This window comes from Myotis davidii, unplaced genomic scaffold (assembly GCF_000327345.1).
Source record: "Myotis davidii unplaced genomic scaffold, ASM32734v1 scaffold478, whole genome shotgun sequence".
Classification (NCBI taxonomy): domain Eukaryota; kingdom Metazoa; phylum Chordata; class Mammalia; order Chiroptera; family Vespertilionidae; genus Myotis; species Myotis davidii.
Genome location: NW_006289570.1, coordinates 526,808 through 535,251, shown reverse-complemented (window position 1 = coordinate 535,251; position 8,444 = coordinate 526,808).

The window sequence follows — 8,444 nt, the reverse complement described above, 5'->3', positions numbered from 1 at the left end:
GATAATAAATTCAAGTTTCCGAATGGGCACAGCTGAGAACCAAACCTTGGGCTTCGGGCTGAGCCATCCAGCCGTCAACCTAGGAAGTCCTCAGCACCCGAACGCCTGGTGCAGCAGGAACACTCACTGAGCTTTGCTTCCGGGCAGTAAATGCTGCCTTCCACCCGAACGGTGCTTTACAGTTTACAGAGCGCTTGTCCCTCCATTTCTGCTGTTATTTCTTAGAAGAATGAGTTTCCATTCTTCTAACGAAAGAACCAAGACAGAGACGATAGGACTTATCTGTGGTCATTAACAAGGGGCAGCTCTGGACGGAGAGGCTCCCATCTGGGGCTCCTCCTGCAGAATCCCCAGGTCGGAGGGCGGGATGCGCTGACCTGCAGCAGCAGGAGCAGCAGGTAAAGCTGGGTGGACACAGATGGACCTCAGAACCATTCAGAACCCCACTCCCAGCAAAGTGAAGCTTGTGGAGATGTGAAGGAGATGGAAGATGTCCTGGCTGGAGAAGGCGAAGAAGACGGCAGGTGGAGACGGGAGATTCCTTCCACTGCTCTCTCCCCCACGGGTTCTCCCCTCACTTTGAATTCATGTTCGAGTCACAAAGACCCTGAGTTGCACCAAGGCCTTGGTCTTTCTGTTTTGTGCTCCACAGTACAGTCTGGCAGGGCCTTGCTCCAAACACCATTCCTCAGGGCACAAGCAAGCAAGGACCTCACCTGACACAGCTATCGGCTAGCGCTCCCCAACTGTTTCCTGCAACACAGAGGGTTGAGAACAGGGAAATTCCAGCTCCGCAGGGCAGTGCACTTAGGAACGGGGTCACCGGCAAGCAATGCTGGCAGGGCTCCTTACAAATGTCTGTGCTGCTGGGCCATGTATTGTTTGGCTAGAAGGCGTAGGCTTCTCTCAGACAGAAGGAATGTCCAGAAGCATTTCAGACAGTAAGAGACATTCTCTGAAGCCAGCCCCACAGCTCCCCTTCATACCAATGGGTAGGAGCAGGCAGCTGAATAGAGTAGCAGGCTCGCAAAAGAGGGCTTTTTCCCCACTGCATGAATGAGACAGCGAATGATGTGCCTTCAGTTGGCTTGATAAACCATAGGGCAGTTTCTTGATGGCCCCCCAAGTGCCTCAGGCCCTGTCTATAGGAGCCAGGGCTGGTGCCATCTTCCTCTGGACATCTGGTATACCGGGTCGGAGACCCCAGCGAGGCCATGTGCAGGAAGTGCAGTGGCAGCAACGACCACCCAGCCAGCCAGAAAGAGAAGTCACGTGATGGAAATGTTTTTGAAACTACGCGAAAATCCCACCAATGGCTTATCTCCACCGTCCCAGGTTCTTAGTCCTTCCTTCGGTGTATGTAGCCCCATCCCCTCTTCAAGGTCACCACGCCCTAACCTGACTCCCAGACAGACCTTCATTTTCCTAGGCCTACTGACCCGCTAGCTGGTGGTGAAGTGATCGGCACGGCGGGGCACTTTAACATCACAAGGGGACTTGACGGCCAGGACACACAGAATGTTCAAAGTCTCCTTCCCCGTCCGACAGATGGAGATTCTAGGTAACCACGCATAAAGGAGCTCGTCCTCCCCTCCAGCCCCGAGCATTTACTTCATGACTAACTCACCCTGGTCATCTCCCAGCAGCTGGAACTGGGCGCTCACCACGCACGGGATGAGCTGGACAAGACTCACCAAATAAACGCCGCAAGTGGAGTTACAGGCACTGGCGGTTGGGTCCTCTTGGCAACTAAGGGCTTCAAACAGCACAAAACTAAGTTCTCGACCTCACCTGAGTGTCCAGACCCTCTCGGTGCCCGGAAGACAGTGTGCCCTCAGGGAAACATCTATGATAAACATCTTTGTAGAGTGTCACGCTAAGCACTGTCTACATATTACCTAAGCAAATCCTCAGCATCCGCCTGCATCTGAGACAGAGGGAAACTGAGGCTCAGAGAGGTTACGACGTCACTTGCCAAGTTCGCACGGCCAAGAGGAGGCCTGTATTCAGAGGGCATCGGGCTGGCAGCTGTCTCTCAGAGCAGCTCAGAAAGTTCTTTGTACTGTTCTTGCCACTTTTCTGTAACTTTTGTTTCAAAATGTTAAAAAAATATTTTTTCAGCCTGGCCAGCCTGGCTCAGTGATTGAGCGTCGACCTATGAACCAGGTCACGGTTCGATTCCCGGTCAGGGCACATGCCTGGGTTGTGGGCTCGATTCCCCAGTGTGGGGCGTGCAGGAGGCAGCCGATCAATGATTCTCTCTCATCACTGATGTTTCTCTCTCCCTCTTCCTTCCTCTCTGAAGTCAATACATTTAAAAATATATATAAAAATAAATTTATTTTTTCAATTTCCACTTAAGTGGCTTTTGGTAAAACACTACTTACGCTGCACTGGCAGGTGATAAAAGCTTAAGGCCATTTCACTGGTTGTTGTCACAGGCATACTTCCTGGCTTTCTCCTCCCATCTCGGACACTTCCTCCCTCATCAACGGAGATCTCTATGGGCCATTTTCCCTCTCGTGTTTCCCAGAATGCAAGGTGCGTTAGGTGGCAGGACATGATGGGAAGCGCTGCTCTCCCAGTTCCTCTTGGTCTATGTGTGTGTGTCCGATTGTGTGGGACACACACACACACACACAGACCCGGCTCCTGTAAGACCTAATTTTAACATTTTCCTGCTCCGAGACCACACTCTGGAAGAGCGAGGGGCCAGCCTGCCCGTGCGAGCCTCCCATTGTGAAGGGCACGCACAGTCAGGATGCGGCAGGCCCGCAGGATGTGACTCAGCATCCTGTTTTCGATGTTTGGGGCGACCGGCAGCTCTGGCGCCCAGCACTACGGCTGACTTCACCTCGCAGGACCACAAACACCCGGTTAATTGGTGGGACGGACACGCAGCGTCAGCTCTCCCTGTGGGCTGCGGGGCCCACGCCCTGACTGTCCACCCCTCACCCTGGGTTCCTTATGGACACCCGCTACTTATCTGGATTATCTATCAGGGTGTCTGTCAGGAATTGTTCTTCAGAGGAACTGCCCTGGCGGTATTTTAAGGACGCCATGAATCAAGCAACTGAATTTGTTTCTCCCTTTGTTTTGATTCCTAGGAAGCTCATGGTCAGACCGGTGGCCAAACTCCGGTAACTGTAGCAACATTACGCCATACATTCCACCAATAAACCTTCCTGTGACTGCATCTATTTCCCCCACTTTCTCCCTCTCCCATGTTTCTAATTTTACAATTAATATATATTATTGATTTCAGAGAGGAAGTTAGAGAGAGAGAGAGAGAAACATTAATGATGAGAGAGAATCATTGATTGGCTGCCTCACGCCCCCTACTGGGGATGGAGCCCGCAACCCATGTGCCCTGACCGGAAATCGAACCGTGTCCTCTTGGTTCATAGGTCGACACTCAACCGCTGAGCCATATGGGCCGGGCTCACTTCTCTAACTTTAAATTACATTGTTTCAATGAAATAACTAAGCTGTTTCAAATCCCTTTCCAAGAGAGCTGTGGCTGACCCAGCACTCGCATGCTACCTCTAGGAGGCAGACTCTTTTTTTAACTTAACGTGGAACCTCCAGCATTCAGCACAGAACCCACGACACATAGAGGCACCACATTTACATCGGCTGAATTGGTAAACAGAACAGATAGATAAAAACTATGCTTCCATTGCCAGGTTGCTTCACAAGAGGCATTCTTCCCTCCTACTGCGTGTGGTGGGGCCTGCACACGGGGCCCAGGGCTGGGGAGCAGGGGCCGTAGGAAGCCCTCTGCATACAGTTCAGTGGCCTCAACCCCAGCCTTAAAGGGCCACTCTTGAACATCACCTGCCACAGACCAGCATGGAACAGGTGGGTCTGGGCATTTGGAAAGTGACAAGTGGCTTACAGAGGTGAGAGGTGGCAGCTGGCATGGCTGTCTCCAAACCATACCTACGGACCCCTCCCTGTGGGAATCCTGACTGGGCCCAGCTTTGGGGAGACGCCTGGAGAACTCTTGGCAAACACGTGCCAAGCCCTGACCGGGAATTTCTTCTGCCAGCGCAGGGTGGCCCTGTTGGGGGAGCACCAGACCTTTCCTCAGGGGACCTCCGACAATCTTCTTTGAAACAAAATCTTTTTAAAAATAGCTTTTAAAGTAGCCATTCAAGAAAAAAAAAATCTGCAGAAATAAAAATACAAAGCATGGTGAAAGTTGGTACAAAGTTCAGTAGAACTTGGAGGGAATGAGGTCAAACATTGCTTGTTTTTCCTCTTAGCTTCCCCTTGGATGACCCTTTGGCCTTTGTGGGGAACTGGCCTTGAGTCCACCTACGGAGAACACGGTCAGGAGGGGTGACAGGAGGGGCCCTCGCTACCATCAATGAAAATAACTCACGGGACCACGTGTCAGGCGGCATCAGGCAAGGACGAGGCACTGCACACAACATAGGACTCTCTAAGCCTCACCAAGACCCTCAGTGTCAGGGAGGGCAGGTGCCTGGCCCAAGGTCACGGTTGTGCAGACGGCCATGGGAAGGGGCCTACACCCACCCAGAGGCCCCGCTGTCAGGCACAGGCCGGCCTGTGTGACCTCCGCAGTCCACACAGCTGTCTCGCCCATCTCACCATGATGCTCGGGCCACACCACCAGGCAGGCCAGCTTGGTTTTCTCATCAGCACATCTCCTCCACCATGGGAACCATCAACAATACCACACCCCGCCCCCAAGTGGGACCCCCCACAGGCCAGACTCAGGGTCTTGCCCCCATCCCTGGCCCAATGCCTCTGCACATCTTGAAGATGACTCCTCCTTATTGTGAGTAATCCTATTTTGATTAATCCTGTTTCTTTATTGCGGCTTTCCTTGAAGCAGAACAACTCCTTCGGATGCTCCAGCCCTAGGAATTTTCTAATAAGCTGTCCAAACCCAGAGATCTGACTGCAGCAAGACACAGGCCAACGACGAGCTCTGAAGGTGAGTCCCTTCTTTCCAAATGGCCGCTACTGTGCATGTGGCCCTGCTCCTGGGGGCCAGGCATGCCTAACGAATGGGTCCACTTCTTCTCAGGGGTCAACTAGTTTGCTCCGTCGCAGGGTCAAACCCTAACACTGACCTGGCTAGACGCCCCACAAACATCTGACCTGGCTCGTCGTGTGGGAAGAAAGGAGAACTCCTGACAGTATGTTACAAATTCACCATGAACGATTAGAAGCACAATGTAACAAGGAACCAGACTGGTGGGTCTGAGAACTCTGATTCTTGGATTTGGAAACCATCATCCAATCCATCTCTTCACTTTGCATAGGAGGAAACGGGGGCCCAGAGACACTTAGCAACTTGCCTAAGGTTGCACAGCAGTGATATATCTCGGGACAGAACCTCGGCTTTCTGACTCCCTCTCACGGCTTCGTTCCATTTACTAGGAGGGAGATCACTGGTCACCACTCTTATGACGAAGAGCTTGCGCGAGCATTCCTGTTATGTGCACACAGCCCCCTGGTGTGCCAAGTGTGTGGGAAGAATGAGACAGGGGCCCCGAGGCACACTCTTTTGAAGTCTAAGTATGAGTGTTTGAAAAGTTTAATGAAACCTACTACTTTGAGCAGAATTCATTTTAAGTTAACCTTAATAATAAAGTTAATTAAGTTCCAACAGAATCAAATTAACTTCACCTCTGTTCTCATTTGTCCCCACTCTAGTTTGAGTTTTCTGACAACGCGCCGGCCGGTGTGGCTCAGTGGTTGAGCATCGACCTACGAACCAGGAAGGAGGTCATGGTTCGATTCCTGGTCAGGGCACACACCCGGGTTGCGGGCTTCATCCCAGTAGGGGGTGTTCAAAAGGCCACGGATCAATGATTCTCTCTCATTATTGGTCTCTGTATTTCTCCCTACCTTTCCATTCCTCTCTGAAATCAATAAAAACACATTAAAAAATATTTACTGGATACTGGAAGCAAATTCTGATTTTAAAATCAAATGTTCCACCAAACTACCAGGAATAATACCCAAGTTAAACCAAAAGGAACGACAAAACTGTATAATGGCCCCAGGATTTTATAAGTCTGTGTCCTCCAATATTTATAATTTGGAGTCAGTGGGAGGCCGCTGCCTATGAAACCACGGGGTTGGGACAGGAAGGGATGAGACGAACACACATTTGCATGTCTCCTGTGAGGAACCAGATCAGAAGGGAAGGGACATCTAACCGCGCCAAACAGACACAGACGACTCCATTTACGAGACCTTGACGGCCCATCCGGAGAGTGCCGGGTGCTAGGAGGCCAGGAGCCAGGAAGGCCCTGTCCGTAAGGTGGGAATGCGGTCTAGTGGGCAAGTGGCCGTAATACTACAAAGCAAGGACCCAGTCCCAAAGCAACACCAAAGAGAGAAAAATGCCCGTGGGAAGGAAATGGGAGGCACGATCACCCCCACAGAAGCTGGGCCCCGGGGGAGGTGCAGAGAGGGGCATCTGCTGAATGCCTGCTGTGGGAGGAGATTCGTGCAGTGACCACATTTAATTCTGACAGCAACCTACACGCTGTGTATGGTTTTGCTCATTGGAAACGGAGGCCTGCCCGGCCCAAGGTCACAGAACAGCCAGCTGAGGTGACAGACGACAGAGGTCGGAGCCGGCCCTATTTCTCCCTAAGACCAAAGCTTAGGGAAAACACGGGTAAGGGTCAGTGGGGATGGCTATTTCAGGCCAAAATATTCCAAGTGGGTGCGAATCCAAGTGACGCCACGCCTCCAGATGCGGCCCAGGGGGTCGGTGCTGAGCAGAGATCACGGTGGCCAATCCCTGTGGGTTCCTGATGCTCCTCTTCCCACCAGAACTGAGCATTCCGCACGTGGCATCACCTTCACCTCACCCACACCTGCTACTGCTGTCACACCGAACGGACGCCTGCTCAGCTGCATGACTGCTTTCTCTACATTGCATGGGGGCATCTCAAGACCTCCCCGGCCCCTGGTGCAGGCACCCCAAGTGAGTCCCTATCCTGACGGTTGTGGGGCCAGGGGAGAAGGTGGGAGAGCCGCTCCCTTAGTTAGGTGACCCTGTCTGGGAAAGGTGAGGGATGGTCCCTCCCGAGATGGAGTTTAGTCCCAGGACCCCGTGGCCGCACTTCCTCCTGTCGGCCTGGAAGCAGCGAGCTGCCACGGCTTTTACAGCCGAAAAGGAAACGAACTCTGCCACGAACCGGTGTGACTTTGACTTTGGAGAAGGACCTGAGCCTTGGATGAGACCCCGGACTGGCCAACATCTGACTGCGGCCACGTGAGACCCCAAACAGAGGACCCAGCTGAACTGTGTCCGGATTCCTGACCCATGGAAACTGGGAGATAACAGCCGGACGTTGTTTTGGACCGGAGTGTGCGGTAACTTGTCACACGGCAACAGCTAACTGACAGCAACTCGCTGCAGAGAGCCTGGATGCAGCGGATGCCGGGCACCTCTTAGCAGAACTTAGCCGATCCTCAGATCAGGCAGCTTATCCTCAGATCAGGAATGATCAAGTCCAGGCTGAGAAATCGCCAAGAAAGGCAGGAGGCACCCGAAAGGGTGGGCAGGCGTAAGGGAAGAGGTGCTAAATGGAGATGAGGGAGCATGGTCTGTGGAGACCACCCTGACGCGATGGGGGAGGAAGAGAAGGCACAGCCACACTTAAAGGTTCTGAGGGAATGGGGTCCTCCGGGGAATTCCAGGTCAAGACCAAAAGGGGAAGGAGTCGTGGAGGAAAAGGCAGGGCTGTAAGGGGCTTTACAGTTTACCACTGACACCAGATAAAACAGAGACGATGAATTCCTGCTCTCTGGCCCAAACAGTTGCTTGGCCAGGCAAGAAGAAAATTAAAAGAGCGCTCATGAACATTTTCACGCGCTTGATTTGGAAATGCTGCAAAGCAACAACAACAACAACATTCACTCCTGATCCTCACAACCACATTCTCTCCTGGGGCCCCGCCTGGCACACAACCACTCACATCGCCTGCCAGGCGGAGGCAGCTCCCAGGATGGCGAGGGAGCCAGGAGCCGCTGCCAGCAGGGCCATCTGCTCACCAATTCCCACAGTCTGAACAGCACGGCTTCCAAAAGGGGATTGCCGGAGGCCGGCAGCAGTCTGCACACGCAGGGCCGGCCCTGGAGCGGAGCGGGGGAGCCGGGTCTGGACTGCTCTGTGTCGTCAGCTTCGCTCTGGGCGGGAGATGATCGGTTCCTGAGACGTTTTCCAGAAGGCCTTCAGAGAAACTGTCGGAATTGCAACACTGACTCCGTAAGCGCGCGCTGCTATCTGCATCGCAGGGGGATGCAGCCGGTAAGGGGTGCAGAGCACACAGTGGTGGCCCCCTCAGGGCTGGCCCCACGTGACACAAGAGACACAACTCCTGCAGGGAGACGGCCCCTCTAGTTCAATGCTGTGAACTGATCTGAGCAGTATCGTAGGAAGACCA